Raw genomic sequence first — 17,109 nt, forward strand, 5'->3', positions numbered from 1 at the left:
AGTACGTCTGCTGGTGCTGGGATAGCTCACAGCAAGAGCTGGCACAGCCAAGGGAGTGCCACTGCCTGTGAGACGTGCACGGGAACTTGCTCTCAAGAGCACCGAGGATCTGCAGAGCAGGATGTGCTCCTTCTGGGAGTTGCAGCCTCCATTTCAGGAGATCAAAGCCCTGGCTCCCAACAATGTAGGCAGCCTGCCCCATGTGAGTGCCTGCCTGCAGGCCCCACGTGCTGTGGGGTGTGTGGGGTTGGAGGGGACCTCTGGGTCTCACAGACCCTGCTCAAAGCCCACACTTGCCTGTCAAAAAGATAAACGTGGGTAGTGACTGATGGATGCGACCACCTCCACTGCAGGTTCTTCCCCTTCTCCCTTGGCTGATGGGACAGAGCCTGCAGCAGGGTGTAAGATACCCCAATGAATAGGCCCTGCTGTTGATTCACAATCCTTCTGCAGCCCCAAAGAGCCCCTGGAGCCACAGGGTCCCTTCACCAGCACCTATGCTGGCCCAGCCCAGGGCTCAGTGAGAGCCAAGCAGGCAGTGCTGTAGGAATGCTTCTCAGGCAGATCAGTGTGATGGTTTTGATGCAGAGCTGTTGGGCTACACGGCCCTGGTACGGGCACATCAGCCTTCATCACTGACCCCCCCAGCCCTAAAGAGCTGCCCAAGTGAGAGTAAAGGAGATCAGCAGGGCCAGTGCCCCCCAGCATGGCAGCAAAAACCATCCTGGATAGCTCAGATAAACAGAAGGGGGTGCAAATCCCAACAAGGTCTCCTGCAAAGGAGAGATGCTGCCACTAAAGTGATCCTGTCCCCAGTGGTATGCTTGGCATGAAACTGAGAAACAAGATAAAAACTGCACGTGCCCCCAGCTCTGCTCACACCCACCAAGTCCTGCCCCTGCACCAATGTCAGTGGAGGCTGCAGGAAGCTGGTCCAAGTCAGTGTTGCTATTAATAAAAGCCATGTGAAGAGGACAGGTTCGAGGTCCCCAGGGCTCACTCTGGCACAACCTCCAGCTGCTTCCAGTGAGGGCATGACAGCAGAAGCCATTACCACAGGAGAAGCAGGAGAAGGGAGATGCCACTGCATCACTCTCACACCCTCTGCTGCCGGCCTGGGGGTCCTGGGAAAGATGAGGGGTGATGGTGGCAGCACTGCAGTGCCCGAAATGGCAGCCTGGGCTCCAGTGCCCAGCCCTGCTGGCACAGTCCCCAGAGAGGAGGCAGTTCCTGGCAGGGCAGAGCAGCCCCTGGAGCTTTCTGAGGAAGGTCAGCATGGCCCCCACCACCAGGCAAGTCTGGGGGTGTGTTTAATTGCACACTGCACCTCCTTGCTAGGAAAACCATGGGTGTACTCAATGCTGAGCAGTCTGGCATGCAGCCCGAAAAAGCAGGCTGCTCCTCAGCTCTCTGAGGATTCAAAATTGATAGGTACAATGTCAATTCAACCCAAAATAAACATGAACTGGCTCCGAAAAGGTGCAATTCTCCTGACACATCTCCCATGCAATGCTGACCTCACAGTCTCATGGAGGGCTGATGGTTGGACTCCCACAGACAGCTTGGCTGGGGAAGCTGATCCCAGGGAAAGCCACTTTTTTGTGGCATAGGTGAGTTTTCAGACAGACTTCCTCACCAAGCCCAGACTGTCACCATCGCAACCATTTGCACTGACCCAAGAAGAAGTTGGGAGCAGAGCACACCACCTTTGCCCATGACACCAGTTCCTGTCGGTCTCCCCCTGTCACCACAGCAAGGCAGGCCACTGCCACAAGTGTGCCTGCAAATGGATCCTTAGAACACCCTGTGTTCAGAAAATATCTGGTTAGTTGTTTGGTATTTTCTGATCAAAACAACAGCAATTCCCCTATTTGATGGAAGGTGCAACAAGAACAGCTGTACCAGCACCCCGTGCCATGGCTCAGGTTGGCAACCAGAGAAGCAGCCCTGTTCTTCCCATGCACTTGCAATGTCAAACCAGAAGCACAGGCACAAAATAACAAGTCATCGTCATCATCAAGGGCATCAGCAGAGAGGTGTCATCCATAACAAACAGCATAAAGAGGAAAACTGAGAGCAGCAGCAGAGCTCAGCAGCGCTGGGAGCAGAGCAAGATTGGCATGTCCATGGAGAAAGCTACTGAGAAGTGCAGGTAGGAGATGAACTGGCAAGGAGGGTCCAAGGGCCAGCTCAGAGGGGACACATGAGGAGCAGTAACCTTGGAGAGCACCACAGCTCTTCACAAGGACAGGCAGACAACAGGAAAAGGAGTACAGAGAACTGAGAAGGGGACCTAGACCCAGGTGGCCGACCAGCAGCTTTGAGGAGGGGGGAGAGACTGCTGCCAGTGCTGGAATGTGGGGGGGCTTCACCCAAAGGTAGGGGGGCATGGCCTGCTGCACTTGGGAGGGGATGGGAAGAGAGCAGGTGTTGGAAGGGCTGAAGAGGAAAGCAGGCGCAGCACCAAAACACACACAGGAATGAGCCTGGGAGTAAGACAGGAGGTAGTTCTACAGGATTTGCTTGGCAAGGAAGAAAAAATACAAAACCCAGACCCAGTTGAGCAATGGAGAGGCAGTCGAGCCACCAACCTTTTAATGTGCAAGAGCAAACTGTGTTTGATCTGCTTTGCCATGTTAGCAAGGCTTTGGAACACTGAGAGATGCAGCCTCACTGCTGCTCCTCAGCACAGAAGAGAGGTCAGCTATTTTCTGTCAAGTGCAAGCTATTGAAAATAACGAATTCTCTCATGGCACGTGGCCACGTCCAAGTGTGTGTTGCTAACTATAGTCTTCCGTTTTAACAAGCTTACATTTATCTTTGCGTGCAAAGGCACATAAGTGGGTGACTTGGGTGAGTGACCTCTTTGCTCCCCTTAAAACTGAGGGGCTGAGGATGAATGAGGCGGAGTTTAACCAGGGAAAAAGTCTGCACAGAACACACTGAAATACTAAAGAGTTTGGTACAATCACACTCATGTAAAGAAAGAAAAGGAAAAGCAAGGAGCACATTCCTGGAGCAGAGCCAGCCCCAGGCTGCCACACAAGCCTCAAATATAACATCAGGAACTCTGGAAAGACGTGATAAACCCAGGATTGCAGAGATAAGGCTGTAACTTGGACATGAAAAAAAATTCATTCCCATTCCACTTCACGGGGTTAAAGAAGTTTCCTGGGAATGATTTGAATAATGATTTTCCCTGTGCTTTCGGCTCCAAGTGCTGAGGGATGGATGCAGCAGCCACAGACTGGGCGCCTGTTCCCACTGGCCCCGTGGCACTGCTCCCACTAGCAGGATCACTGCAGTGCTTTGGCTCTGCATCAGCTCCTGGGACTCTGTCCCCAAGACAGGACTTCCCTTCAGGCCCATTGGCAGACCCAGACCAATCCCCCTCTGCAGCCCCAGCATGGGGACAGGCAGCCTGCTGGCACTGCAGTGCTTTGGCCAACTATCGCAGCCACCAGAGCCTGCAGTGCAGCAGGAGCTCAACAAAACCCCCACCTGCTTCCAAAACCAAACCCACATTCCCAACGTGCATCCTCCTCTACTGTTCGAGATTTCAGGAGCTTCCTCTGTGTCCTGAGCAAACGCATGAATACGTTGCACACCTCATAGCTGCGAAGCAGGACACAGCTCCAGCTGTCTCCCCAGCAGTCCGAGCTCCCCTGCCTGTGAAGGCACAGCCTTGGGCACGCTGATGTTCTGGAGGGGTGGCCAGGCCATGGCAGGAGGTGTTGGCTTCCAAGCAGCGAGTGCCGTGAGCAGGATGGTGCACCAGGCATGCAAAACCAGACAGGAGAGTAGGGCCTTTTGTGCACTGCTGCATCTCAAGAGGGCAGGCAGGTTTGGTCCCACCTGAAGCCTTCAGCCTCGCAGACCAGCAGCTGGTTTTTTATGGCTAAGAGCTAAGCTGGTGCACTCTGTCCTTGTTGTAGTTTTGAATGATAATGTAAATTCTTTCCCTCCCACTACAGGAGAAAGGAATAGCCCAACCACTTAGAATTCCAAGTTGATGACCTGAGTTAACGCTTGTGGGTGGTGGAGGGAGAAAGGGGGACTTTTTCGCGGGACTGGGGACGAGGCCGGCAGTGGAGCTGAGCTGCTCTGGTTCTTTTTTTCCTTTCTTTGTTCCCTGTGTGCTGGTTTGACTTTTTGGGGGGGTTTTCTTTTGGGCAGCTGCAGAAAAGGAGCCACTGCTTGCTGGTGAGCTCTTTTTCTGGCTCTGCTCTTTACTTCTCCCTCTTCATCTCTGGACACCCTGAGCTTTAGAGGGAGAGAGAGAGAAGAGAGACACAGCTGCTTCAGGACACTGCAGACCTTTTTTTCCCTCTTCCTGGGGACCGATTTGGACTGCAAGGAGATTCCTGGGAATTATCACCATTTCCTCCACTCCCAGTTTTTCCTTCTTCGTTTGGAACAGAGGACAAGGAGAGAGAGAGAGAGAGTCCACATGAGTTCATCCCTTATCTCTGCCTCGCTGGGAACAGACTGAGAATTCACCTCGCAACCAGCCAAGGTGTGACACTGACACTGTCCATAATGTAACTGCTTCAGGAGGAACCTACAGCTTTTGGGGGTTGTTCTCTTTTGTTTTTACTTTTGGTGCTGGGGGAGTAGTTTGCTCTGGTCTGTTTACAGTTATATCTGTATCTACATATATATATATAGTAGTTAAGAACAGTTAGCCTTCTTATATCCATTTTCTAATTAAAGTTCTTTTTTCTTAAATTTAATAAAGAGTGATGTGATTATTGTGGAGGAATCCTCTCTGCTTTTTGGTAAACATTTTGGTTTTTCCCTCAAACTAAGACAGTCCTGCAGCCTCAAGGACACAGGGGATGCAAAAGTGCAAACTTTGCTGTTCAAAAACCACTTGAGTCCCTCCTGGCTGCTATTCCCTCTTGGCAAAGCCTAGGAATAAAAAATAATAATGATAATCTTTAAAAAAGGGTATTTCAGACCAAAAGGGCATCCTGTGAGCATCTCCTGATTAGATCTTCTCACACAGACTGTAAATGAGGTCCAGGAAAGAATAAAATTTTTATTAACTATAGAAAATGGAGCAGGACCAGAAATGCAAGGGTCCAGGTACAGGGGAAGAGAGGAGCATGTGTGTAGGGTCCAGGGATGCTCCCTGCAGCAAACAGCTGGGGAGATGGGGAAGGGCATCTGGAATGATCTGCCCTACAGAGACAAGTTCAGAGCCTCCTTCATGTGCTGCTAACAGAGAGTAGGGCAAGGGTCCGCTGAAAAGGAGCAGAGGGAGCCTTATGAAGAACAAAGCCATGCTCCCAATCCTGGGTGCTCTAAAAGGAGGCCTCAGTGGCGGAACAAGGCAAACCAGTTCGGGAATGGGGAGTGGGCACCATCCCAGAGGCACCACAGCTGCTGACACTGCTGATCCTCTGTGATCCCTGGCTCCTGCCTAGCTGAGGAGCAGCCCAGGCTTTGTTCAACCACTCACACACCACTACATATTTTGTTAAAGAGGATCACACTTGCCCCTTCACCTTCTGCACAAAGCAACCTCTTAGAAAACCTCCAGGTGGTCTGTGTCATTCATTTGCAAATCAAAGCCAGGACTGGGCCGTAAAATTCGTTGTATCTGGAGCTGCAGAGCCTCCAAGCAGGTCTCTAGCACCGTATGGTGACCCTCCACCACCAGCTGACTCAGTCAATCCAGGCTTTATTCACTGCCTTCTCTCAGTCAAGTCCAGAAACGCTATAATTTACATCTTAGGATAAAAAAAGTACCCAGAACAACCCTCTCTCCCATATATATATATATATATATATGGACTTTTTAAAAATACACATGCATCCTTCTAACAAAAATTATAGAGGAACTAAAATAAATATAATGTCAGCCTGTTCCTAAAACTCCTGCTTCTGAAAATAAGTGCTATGCAAACAAACCAGCCTCTGCTTGCAGGAGACAGACCAGACTGTGAAAATACAGAACAAATGTCTGTGATTGCTCAAAGCCTGAGCCCATATGCTTAAATCCAGTAAGAGCAGAACAGGGGCAAGCCTCTGAAAGCAGAGTCCAGCCTGGAAACACATTGCAGAGAGAACAGCACCATGGTTTGGGTGGATTAGGGGTATAAGAGAGCCTGGAAAATGTCCTATCACACAAAGCATCTCATTACTTTCATGTTTTTAATTAAAAAAACCCACCACAACAAAATCAAAATTAAATACAAACACCACCAAAGCCTCAAGCCTTCTGCTAGGTGGTATTTTCAAAGATAAAGATGTCAGATGAGAAATTTGGTGGTCTTTTGGTTGCTTGGACTCTGTTGGCTCCTGCCTCTTTCCTGGCCATTCCCAAACTTTGCCCCAGCCCAGGAACCAGCACTGCTGGCTCCCATCTTGCTGCTGTCAGACTCTCGATTCACTTTGTCTTCGGAGCAGAACAGACAGCAAAGGGGCAGCTCATTCCACAGCAGCAGGTTGGGGCAGCACCAACATTAACAGCAGATTCCTCCAAAATCTTGTCTTGGAGAGAAAGAAGTAAGAAACAAGGACTTTCAGGACACAGCTGAGATTTCCTGGTGTCTCTAAGATGAAAGAGGGGGAGCAGAGGGAAGATCTCTCTGAGGGAGGACACCATGACAAGCCATGCCACAATGAAAAGCAACTTAAAATAAAGCCCAGAAGGCATAAGGCCCTACAGCCCAAGACCAGCACCTGAACCTTGAGTGGGATGGATGCACAGGAATCTTAGAACCCCATACCTTAGCAGGGAGAAGGGAGGGCAGCACAGAAACTTCCATCACACTAACCTTCCCACTTCTCCATCATCCACTTTGCACTGAGTGCTGCTCACCAGGTTCAGACCGACCTGGGTCCTGCAATCACTCCCAGCCAAGCCCTAGAGACACACAGAGAGCACCCCATGGGCAGGGGAAGATAGAGGGACCTGAAGTGCTGCTTGCCCACATCCCATCCTTCATTCCCCCTTCCACAGGAACTGGGGGGGTCTACAACAGAGGGAAGAGCAAGGGGCAGGAAACATCCCTGTTTTCATGGCTTTGGGACAAAGCATAAAGCACTTGTTGGATGGGCAGCCTGAGCAGGAGGAGTCCAAGCACTGCAGACACAATCACAGGTACCAGGGGACTGCTCAATCCAACACCAAAGGAAACTGCACCTGAGGGCAGGAGGAGCAGTGAAATCCATTCCTATTAAAAAAACCTTGGCTCTGAGTGCACCTGAGAGCCAGGGCAGGCACAGGCTCCTCCCGCAGCTCTGAGGCACACAGGGCTGGCTGCTGTGCCTGGAGAAAGGACCTGCTGCTCCCTTGGGGGCCAAGGGCCTCTGCTTCCCTCTGTCCCCAAAGTGTCTTTGAGGGTGAGCACCTCAGACTCTTATGAATAGAGATCAACTGTGGCCACTGCAGCCTGGACAGAAAGTGAAAAGCATTCAGTGTCAGAAATATTGCAGGTGCTTCCCTCTGCTCTTTGCAGGGTGCTCGGGCTGGGCTGGGCCACAGCTCCTGTGGGTGGGCTCTCCTGCCCACCTGTCCCAGCCAGCCCAGGGGGTTCACAGGACTGGGGAGCAAAAGGGCTTGCAGAGCTGGAGCCCCAGCCCACAGCAGAGAAGCTTCCCTGGCCACAGGACCTGCCTGGATAACCTGTCTGGCCCTGAACTGCTGCCCCGGCACATGCTGGGTCCCTCCTGCCATCATGGCTGACTTTTCAGTTTGCACATCAGAGCACAGGCCCAAACCCCCGATCCTTAACAGCCTCCCCAAAGATGTGCTTTGCCCCAGACGCAGTGGCACCTCCTCAGCTCAGTGAAGGCTTCAGCAGAGTCGTTTTTCCTTTTAAGGGCTGAGCATTTGAGAACGAGTTGCAGAAGGAAAAAAAAAAAGAACCCTGGCAGTTTTCATTCCCTCTCTGTCCTTCAAAAACGATCTGAATGGATGCGCAGCCCCATCCAAATCTCAGCTGCTGGGGGGGAGGCTCAGGGGCCGGGGGGTGCCTAGGGGCAGCTGAGCCTGGCACAGCTCAGTGCTGGCTCCCACCTGCACAGCCTCGGGATGCATCAATCCCAGGACACGTGGTCAGACCTGCTGCTGCCAGGATTGGGACCAATACCAGTGACTGCATCCCACACCTCAACGTGCTCATAGCCAGACTTTACCCCCAACAGACAGGACTTCCAGGGAAAACTTCAAGTTTAGCTCTAACCTACAGAGGAAACACCTCACAGTTGCTTAGGTGAAGGCACTACGAGACAACCTGCCAGTTCAGCAATAACTGACCACCAGGGCTGGGATGCATCCTGCCTCCCTACTATCCCTGGGACTCCCTCTGCCACGCTGGGCTCAGCCCCTGGCAGCAGCCTGATGCCTTCTCATCACTCCAGGGCGATGGCCCTGGTTTCAGGGAGGATTAGTGGAGACACACTCTAAGCGTGGCTCGATGGGCACCATCACAGCCATCCCACCCACACAGGGTCCCACCGAAGGGGACAGCAGGACTCATGCCAGGTCATCTCCAGACTCTTCCAGGGGTGCAAACCTCTGCTGGGAGGCACCCAAGGTCATAAACCTGCTTTTGTTTTATATCTTCTTGGGACACACCAAGCTAAGACAAATGATGCCAGTTGGAGCAAACCTAGGCTTCATCCACCCCTGGAGTGTGTGCAGGCACCGAGTTACACAGGATCTGCCCACAATGGCAGTCAAAGCACCTAAGAGCCTTCTAGCATGAATGAAATTCTAAAATTAGGCCCTGAGATTAAGTTCCTATTTTTATCAGGGGGATGGATACAAACAAGAGGAGGAGATGGAACCCTGCATGAGTCTCCTTGTCTTCTCAATGAGGCCCCACTGGTGCTATCCACTGACTGAAACCCCAGTCAGTGCCTGGAAAGCTGTACATGGCTCCACAGAGCTCTGAGAACCCCACACCTCTTGCCAGCTGCTGAAGAGAAGTAAACTGGACCCAAGCAGGGCAACATTTCCCACCACTGACCAGGCTGCACCCAGGGCCAAGAGCATCGTGCCAATATCACTGCAGGAACGAGGTGGGAAGATACACCTGCCAAAAGGATAAAGGGCAAAAGCCCAGAGCCCCAGAGAGGCAGCATATACCGAGTGCTCTCCCTGTGCCAAAGCCAGTAATGTCACACAGATGATATTCCTGCTATTTCAAGGACACAGCAGCACCCACTGCTGTCTCTGTCATGCTAGGAATTATTGACAAAGGTCTTGATTTATCTAGCTTGTTGCCCAGCTGCTTCAGGACTGAGATTTACTCTTCATGGCCTCCCTTATCAGCACTTCCAGTTTCAGGGATTCCTCCCAGCACTGCCACAAAGCCCTTGCAGCCAGGGGCCCTGCAGCTGCTGCCTCAGAGGGCTGATGCCAAGGAGAGTAGCCTGAGAACAGTAGGCTTCACAGTCAGAAGCTGTTCTAGAAAAGCTGCAGCAGCACAGACACCCAGCAACTGCTCCACTGCCTTGGCAGAGCCCACAACACTCACGCTGGGCAAGGAACATGACTGCAGTGAGTGATACCCACCACTTCTGTGCACAGATCATCCTGGGCACAGTGACATGGTGCCAGGTGTTGCACAGCCACAAACACACTGCAGGGCAGGATTGTTTCCCCACACAGTAGAGGAAACGAACAGCCACTTTTGTCCCATCTTCACTGAAGGGAAGAGCCTATAGCAGCCAGGACAGAGCAAAGTAAACAGCCAGGTCCCAGAGGCTCATTTGCATCAGGCACAGGGGTGTTTGTTTGCTGCACAAGGGAACACTGAGCAACGAGGAGAAAATGTTTACAGGGGTTTCTGAACAGCCAGGGAGTGAAGACTGGGAAAACAGGAATTGAAAAGACACTGGCAAAGGGAAACTCATCACCCAGGACCTGAGCCACCACAGCAAGAGCATGCAGGGATGGGGACTTGAAAGACCCCTCAAGACACCCACCTCTGGCCTAAAATAACTCCACTGGACAATAAAAAAGAAACCATTCCAACTTTAGCTTTTCCAAAGGCGGCCCAGGAGGAGACTGAGGCTGTAATTACAGGGTGGAGCACCTGCACAGCCAGGCCATGCACAAGCGGCCAGGGGCACCCCAGGTGCCAGCTGTGGGTGCCCCACAAACAGCCAGATCACAGAGCACAGCGTTCTCAAGCACCACTCTGCAAAGCTACAGATCTGAAGCAGCTACATTCCTAACTGTCTGACATTAACAAAATAATGGCCCTCTGTCTCTCTTCATTTAAAGGGCTGCCAGTTATTTATGAGCTAAAACACAGAGTCCCTTGAAAACTTATGCACAACACAGCCATGGACAGCAAGGGACCAGGTTATTTCTCGGCTAGCAGAGTCCACAAAACACTGTGGACTAAAAACGCAAAACAAATATAACAGTGTTTCATCACAACTCTTTTAGGCTGTTTTGTTCTTCAGCAAATCTGTCTGGCTGCAGCTGTCTCTGCCGACTGCTGAACAAATGCAGTGAGGCTCTTGAAAGTATTAGCTGTCCAAGCTTGTTAAGTGTGACTCAAGTTAACCACTGCAATGCCAGGATGGCAGAGGAATTTGGAGGCGAATCAAAAGCAAAAGGAATAACAGTCTGCAAACAAACAACTCTCCCTTGTGCTGCAAGCTGTGATCAGGAAGCTCATCCCGACAGGACTCGGCAGAGGAGCTGCCTCAGTGTCATCATTTTCTCCAGCCCAAAGCACACCAATTTCCTCTGGCAAAGAAACAGAAGCAGTAAGTAAATAGCCTAAAACCTCAGCCACAGAGTTCATAAACCCTTTATAAAACAATAAGCAAGAAAAATTAATTTCTCATGGAAAAGAGATTCTTAAATTTGTTTTGCCTACAGGAATTGCTGAACAACAAGCACATTGGACACAACAGTCAGGATTCTGCAATGCCAAGGCACTGGACCCACAGCACCGGCCCCTCCTGCACGTGGAGCCTCCCCTGCCCCACAGAGCAGCTGATGGCCCTGCTCCCTGCACAACTCCAGCTCTGAAAGCTCACCCATCCATGGATGAATCTGCAGTTTGGGATGAAAAACTGTTGATGTTTGATTTTTTCCATTTTTTTTTATTCTGATGTAATAAAGAGAAAGCTTCCTCTGAAAGGAAAGGCGTGTTTAAGTGTTGCCCCAAACTGATACTCTTCCTGACTGTCTCCAAAACCTTGCAGTGTGGGTAGGAGTCACATCCCGTGAGCTGTACCTCAACCTCTGCTTTGTCTGCTACACATTTGTGTCTGCAAGGTGAGCAGTGACTAAAGTAACACTTGGAACTCCAAGTAAACAAAAACACCACCTATGTACAGTTCCAGTGCTTTGTCATCAACAAGACCTGACTTGCTTTAATGAGAAACAAAGACTGAGGTTCTCAACCTTGTCTTAAAATACACTCACAGCCTTTTTAAAATGGAACATCTCTGCACTCTCACACTGAACAAAGTTAAAGCCTCAAATCTGCCTTTTGCTTTTACCCTTTCATGTGACTAAAGCTGGGATTAACCGGGGGAGGCCACTGTAGTCTCCAACACGCTGATGAGCAGGAGCAGAGGGGCAAGCACTGACCTCTTCACTCTCATGACCAGGGATAGGACTCGAGGAAACAACATCAAGCTGAGCTGGGGCAGGTTCAGGTTGGCTGTCGAGAGGATATTTTTCACCCAGAGGGTGGCTGAGCACTGGAACAGGCTCTGTGGGGAAGTGGTCATGGCACCAAGGTTGTCTGAGTTCAAGGAGCATCTGGACAATGCTCTCAGGCACATGTTGGGATTTGTGGGGTGTCCTGCACAGGGCCAGGAGTTGGACTTACTGATCCTGATGGGTCCCTTCCAACTCAGCATATTCTGGGATTCCCAAGAATCAGCAAGAAGCCAGTTAGTGGTGAAAAACCAACCTTCTGCAGGGCATACGCTCATTTCTTCAGCCTCTCCAAGTTGTTTACCTTATCTCTTTGGTAAGATAAAGAACTCCATGTTTTCACTAAATCTTTTTCTCTCAGTTAATGACAGTAGGCTGTCAGTCCAGTGGGTCAGGGAGATCTGGGGCAGTGCCATGTCAAAGACAGTCAGAAGATGCAAGTTTTGAGAGTGTCAAGAAGACTTCCAAGGTGGTGAAGAAAGGGAGGGAGGGAGGGTTTTACAGTTAACAGCTACACTTCTGCAGAAGAAAAGTGAACTCCCTAAAGGAGAGGAGACTGGCCTGGCAAAACAACTCCTTCTTCTAGAGGGATGAAACTGGACAACTGGAGCTGTGGGACCAGAAACAGAGCTGGGGACAGACTTACCACCCTGATCCTTACCCACTGCAGTCCTTCACAGATGCTCAGGCTCAAGTGGAACACCAGCTTGACTAAAGGCCCAGGTCTCACCTCTTCCACAGCTCCTTAATGGGAACCAAAAGACCTGTTCCAGCTCAAAGGAGATCCATACAGGTATGTTAACATAGCTGGGAAAAGGTGGATGTGCACTTGGAGGTTTTAAACATAGTTAAATTCAACTACTGCCAAGAACAACTGAACTGCAATCTTAAATACACAGGGTTTATTTTGCTTAAATAACCAGGAGAAAAATAAAGAAATCACGCAGACCACAGCCTGGCCCAGACAATGTTTAATTTCCACTGTGTTCTCCCCTTGACCAAGTCAGCCTGAAATCAACACTTAAGCTTCTGTGCAGAGCTGGAACAGTAAATATGTGTCATCCATTTGTCCTGGTTTAAGGGAAGGGGGAGGAGAGGGGGGCAAAAAAAAGAAAAGGGATAAAAAAAAAATTCAGACCGGGTCTTCTTATAAACAGCACAAGAGAAACAGCTCAGCTCAGGAGGTGGCTGCAGAGCTGGCAGCACCAGACAGGATCTCCTGAACAAAAAAAATCCAGGAAATCCGCAGTGTCACTTCACCCCACAATTGATTTTAAATGAGCTTATTCCTTGCACTTGGTACATGAGGAAGAAGAAACTTCCTGGCTGTGATGGGGGGGAAAAACAGTTATTAATAGCATCACAATGAGCAAGTATCAGAAGTTATGTTGCAGCCCTGGAAGATCTTGGCTGGATCATGAAAATATCTGTTGCCATGGTGGTAATTGCTATACATGGTAACAGTGAACAGTGGGGTGAGAACAATTCACTTTTTGATTTGGTGCCCAAAACAAGTTCCTTTTGTTTTCGCTCACCAAAACCCCATTTATTAGCTTGTGTTCAGTCCAAAACTGAGCTTTTCACTTTCAGCAGTGGCAAGGAAGACAGCAAGAAAGGGGCAAATTCAGGAAGACAGCAAAGCAGGCAGCGCTCTCTGTGTGCTTCTGTAATGGCACAGCTGATGGATTTGGGCAGAGATCTGGACCACATTCAACTTTGCTTTTTATTTGATGTCCACCTAGACAGTCTGTCTGTCTCCAGTACATAGTATTTGCCACAGATAAAAAAAAATGAGAGCCAAAACCTACACAGGCACTTAAAGCAGGGACTCTTCCAAGATGGGAAGACCTGACATTCAATATCCAACGTGGCAGCAGACCACAGTGGTGTCGTGACTTTCTCACTCTGCCCTTTGCTCCCCTCTTGGCTGTTCCCAGCCTCCTCTTCTCTTCCTGCCGTGCTGACAAGCACTGGCTGATAATTTCCAGAAACACCTGCTACCCTCAATTCATTCCTAAACTTCAGTGCTCAGGATTTCTTCCCTCGTTTGCTCAGAGTCCATCACTGCACACATGGATGGCCACACACTCCTCCCCAGCCACTGATTTCCTCCCCAGTTCTAGGTCAGGTACAAGCACTGTGAGCAGCAGAGATCCCATCCTAGCCCCTCCAGGACCTTCCTCCACCGGGAAGTGTGACAATCTACCCTTATCTTTCCAGCCTATCTTTTAACCCTTTATTCACCCATGCATCCCAGGGTAGACTTTTCCTCAACACCCTGTGTTGAAACCTTTCAGAGAGCTCCACTAGACCACCCCATTGACCACCCCTGCCATGTGCTCACAAACACCTTCCAAATACCACTGGAGTCATGAGGCTCAATTTTGATCTACAAAAGCCATCCTGGCTCTTCTCCAACACGTCATACCTATTTACCTTCCTACTTAGTGCTGGTTTCTGGAAACTTTCAAGAACACACATCTTTGGTAAAACCAACTGTGCCTTCATTCTGTCTACAGGTGAGACACCAGGAGAGGTTTGCCAGGCAGAGCATGTGAGCCTAGTCATGCCCTTTCTCCATGTTCTCCCTCATTCCTCTAGAATCCACAGATATATTACAAATGCTAACAGCACACCACTGGCTATTCTTCCTAACAACTGTTGCAGACTGGCTGTTCGAGTTTGCTCAAGTACTATTTCAACCTGCCGATGCCTTTTGCATCCACAGTCCTCAAGAACAATAAATTCAGAAGTTCATCACACACTGTGTAAAATAAATGGCCTTCTCCTTATCTCCTTCAAACCAACCTCCTTTAGGTGTCACCAAGTGCCCCTAGTTCTAGTGCCCCAAGACCTGGCAGAAAAAAAAATCAACTTAATCATAAAAGATGAAACATTGTACCCATCACTTAAAAGGGTGGAAAGGAGGACTCTGGGAACTACCACCCTGTCAGCCTCACCTCTGTGCCTCAGATGATGGAACAGACCCTCCTGGAACCTCTGCTGAGGAACACGGAGGACAGGAAGGCAGTCTGGGACAGCCAGCACAGTTTCACCTAGGGCCAGGCCTGTCTCACCAACCCAGGGACCTTCTGTGAGGGGCTGACTCCAGCAGTGGACAATGAAGGGGCTACAGGTCTCATTTGTCTGGACTCCTGGAAAGCCTTGGACATGGACCCCCACCACATCCTTCTCTAAACTGGTGAGAGGTGGATTTGATGAGGAGACTGTTAGATGGATAAGAAAGTGGTTGGACAGTCATATGCAGAGGGTCATGGCCAACAGCTCAAGAGTCCCCATGGGCATCACCGACGAGTGGTGTCCCTCAGGGGTCTATTCTGGGGCCAGTGGTATTTAATATCTTCATTATTCACACAGATGAAGGGATCAAGTGAATCCTCAGCAAATTTGCAGGTGACACCAAGCTGAGGGTGCAGGTGACACACCTGAAGGATGGGGCCACCCAGAGGGACCTGGACGAGCTTGAGAACTTGCCCATGGAAATCTTAGGAGGTTTAACAGAGTTTAACAAAGTGCTGGGGCTGCACCTGGGTCGGGGCAACCCCTGGTATCAATCCAGGCTGGGAGATGAACAGACTGAGAGCAGCCCTGGGGAGAAGGACTTTGGGGTGTTGTTGGGGGAGACATTGGACATGCACTAGCCATGTGCACTGGGACCACAAGCCACCTGTGTGCTGGGCTCATCCCCAGCACTGTGGACAGCAGGGAGAGGGGGGATTCTGCACCTCTGCTCTGCCCTGGGGAGCCCCCAGTGCTGCCTCCAGCACAGGAAGGACATGGGGCTGTTGGATTGAGTCCAGAGGAGGCACCAAGAGGGATGGAGCAGCTCTGCTGTGAGGAAAGGCTGAGAGAACTGGGTTTGCTCAGCCTGGAGAACAGAAGGCTTCAGGGTGACATAATTGCAGCCTTCCTGTACCTAAACAGGGCTTACAAGAAAGTTGGAGAGTGAGAGGACAAGGGGGAATGGATTCAGACTGGAAGAGAGTAGGTTTAGATCAGATTTTAGGAGGAAGTTCTTTGTCTGTGAGGGTGGTGAGGCCCTGGCAAGGGTTGCCAAGAGAAGCTGCTCCTTTCTTGGAAGTTGTTCAAGGCCAGGCTTGGTCTAGTGAAAAGTGTTCCTGCCCGTGGTAGTAGTTTGGAATGAGATGATCTATAAGGTCCCTCCCAGCACCAATTGTTCTATGATTCTATTACCTCCATGACTTTGTCATCATCATCATCATCATGGCCAGGCTTCGCGAATGAAGATTTGAGAAGGGCACTACCCACACTTGCTGCAAGCTGCTGGTGGCTAAAAAGGCCAATACGGGATAGGCAGGTCCGGTCACAAAAGGCACAGCAGAACGTCTCCCTGGGTGACATTGGCAAGGAATGGTTCTTTCTACGTTGTCTTTTCTACTCAAGACTGACTCTCCGTGCATTCTCAAAGGAAGCAGCAGCGTCGTGAATGGTGTGTCTCCATGAATCCCGATTGGAGGCCAGAGTGGACCAGTGGTGGCAGTCAATATGGCCAAGGCTGAGGTGTTGTTTCAGGGAGTCCTTGTATCTCTTCTTCGGGGCTCCTCTCTTGCGGCAGCCGGTGGCGAGTTCACCATAGAGCACAATCTTCGGAAGGTGGTGATCCTCCATCCTGGAGACGTGCCCTGCCCAGCACAGCTGCGTTCTCATCAGCATGGCCTCGATACTGCTGACCCCTGCCTGTTCAAGAACGGACACATTGGTCACGTAATCACACCAGTGGATGTTTAGGATTAAACGGAGGCAGCGCTGATGGAAGCGTTTGAGGAGCCGCAGGTGGTGGCGGTAGATGACCCAGGATTCAGACCCATATAAAAGAGTAGACAGCACAATGGCTCTGTAGACACTAATCTTTGTACTTTTCTTCAGGTGTTTATTGGACCAGACTCTTTTATGGAGTTTTCCGAAGGCTCTGTATGCCTTTGCCAGCCTGTTGTCTATCTCTTTGTCAATCTTACCGTCAGAGGAAATGACACTTCCCAGATAGGTGAACTGCTGGACTGACTTAAGCTCTGAATTGCCTATGATGATGTGAGGATGATGGAAGACTTCTTGAGGTGAAGGTTGGTAGAGAAATTCTGTCTTCTTCAAGCTGACTTCCAGCCCAAAAAGCTCAGCAGCCTCTGCAAAGCAGGATGTGAAGTGCTGCAGAGCTGCTTCTGTGTGAGCAACCAGGGCGGCATTGTCAGCAAAAAGCAGCTCACGGACAAGGTGATTCAGGGTCTGTGTGTGGGCCTTCAGTCGCCTTAGGCTGAAGAGGCTTCCATCGGTACGATATCGGATGTAGATGCCGTTTTCTTCATCGAGGTCTGCCGTGGCTCTTTGGAGCATCCTGCTGAAGAAGATTGTGAATAGAGTTGGTGCAAGAATGCAACCTTGTTGCACACCATTGGTTATTGGAAAGGGCTCAGAGAGTGCATCGC

General features: G+C 50.3%; 1 protein-coding gene across 1 annotated transcript in view; it reads right to left on the bottom strand.

The window, feature by feature from the left end:
• The window catches only part of ARHGAP39 (Rho GTPase activating protein 39), a 65,177-nt gene that overhangs the window by 33,178 nt on the left and 14,890 nt on the right, over positions 1 to 17,109 (bottom strand). The window lies entirely within an intron of this gene.

Source organism: Pithys albifrons, chromosome 18, assembly GCF_047495875.1.
Source record: "Pithys albifrons albifrons isolate INPA30051 chromosome 18, PitAlb_v1, whole genome shotgun sequence".
NCBI lineage: Eukaryota > Metazoa > Chordata > Aves > Passeriformes > Thamnophilidae > Pithys > Pithys albifrons.